Below are 1,893 nucleotides of genomic sequence, written 5' to 3'. Positions count from 1 at the left end.
TATATATATATATATATATGCATATATATACATGTGTGTGTTTATTATTATCAAACTAGTCTACCCATGACCCCTTGGCTTACTGACAGTTCAGGTTATAAAACATTGAAGCTGATTTCAACATTGCATTGAAATGAAAGTTAATTTTATGACGATTCAGTTAAATACATCAATTCGTTTGTGTCATCAAAGGTCTTGGTTTACAAATTAATATTTAAGGTTTTATTGATTGTTTACATCATCTTATAAAAACAGAACTTCCGGGATAAACTTGGACTCCAATAACAGCATTTATTTGTGGCATATATGCATTCTTGTACAGAAATGCAAAAGGAATTGTTATATAACGTAAACATAAAACGAATGGAAAAAATTTTCTCAGTATTATATATTCCCATGTCAGGGTTATGTTACTTTTAGAGTATTTTCCCATTACGCACCGTTTTGGCTATTTATGAAGGTACTCCCAAAAAAACCGCGTATCTTGGGGATCCGTGGTTCGATTTACGCGAAACCTATCTTATTCTGTTTGTATTCACGTTTCAGGGGCACTTACTTTCAATGTATTTTCCCATTTTGCGCCGGTTTGGGTGTATTAAATCAGACAAGCACGCACGCAAGCAAGCAGTCACAGAGTTTTAGTAGTAGTAGTAGTATATATATATATATTATAGCCCCTTGTGGGTAATAAAAAATCAATATATATATTAGGGTGGAGACACATGGCTTAGTGGTTAGAGCAGCGGACTCACAGTCGAGTGATCGCGGGTTCGAATCTCAGACCGGGTGATGTGATCTTTATGAGCGAAACACCTAAGCTCCACGCGGCTCCAGTAAAAGGTAATGGCGAACTTCTGCTGTCTTACGCCACACCTTTCTCTCACACTTTCCTCCCGTATCTAGCAGCCCGCCCGTGACGGATCGGTGGTATGAGCCAGGCACATCTCGAGAAGGAACAAACAATAACGTAGATACCAGGAGTTATATAAAAAAGTCAAAATATTTTATGTATTGGAGATGTATAAACGATTTATTGTAGAAATTTTAAAGAACAAAATCTGATATGGACCCCATGAATGTCCATTAATAAGATTGCTAGTTTATTTGAAAACCACTTCCCGGCTCTCCCTCTGGATTTAAGTCTGGTGAACCAATGACAAATTCGTCTTTCTTTGCGCTTCTTGCCGTGTTATAGGGTCTTCTGATATTGTCTTAAACAATAAATTGTCTCGATTTTATTTACATTCATCCACATGTACGTCTCGTAGGTTTCTAAGGAGTTTTGTCAAGATATTAGGAAGGTGTCATTCTTGGAACCCAAAGCTGTTACATTAACGAGTCCTAGATATAAGGGTACGAGAGTCGGAAGGAGTGACAGAAACCGTCACATACACACAGAGATAGATAGATACATCCTGACGTATAAATGTATATATGTGATTGAACACGAATTTACACAAACACGTGGTGTGAGATATGTGTACGTATATCTACATACATATATATGTCTTTCTCTCTCTCCCTTTCTCTCTCTCTCTCTCTCTGTATTATGGTGGTCTTGGTTTCGGCAGTTCGTGTAGGGAGAATGTGTTTTAAAGGAAATCTGTGGTTTGAGAGATATTTGGCTGCTCTTTCCAGTTGGTCGAATGCCAGCGTAACCTTCCACTGCCGTTGATAGTGTAAGGTGTGGTGATGATGGCGGAGAGGGGTGGTGATAGTGCATTGTGGCGATGTTGGGGGAGATAAATAAATAGATAGATAGATAGATGGACAGATAGATAGATGGATAGATAGATAGATAGAGAGAGATTAAGAGAGAAAGAAAGATTAGAAGAAATGGCAATCAAAAAGAGCCAGGAAGAGAGATACGTATATATATATATATATATATAT

This window comes from Octopus bimaculoides, chromosome 26, assembly GCF_001194135.2.
Source record: "Octopus bimaculoides isolate UCB-OBI-ISO-001 chromosome 26, ASM119413v2, whole genome shotgun sequence".
Taxonomy (NCBI): domain Eukaryota; kingdom Metazoa; phylum Mollusca; class Cephalopoda; order Octopoda; family Octopodidae; genus Octopus; species Octopus bimaculoides.
Note: the sequence above shows the minus strand (reverse complement) of the source record.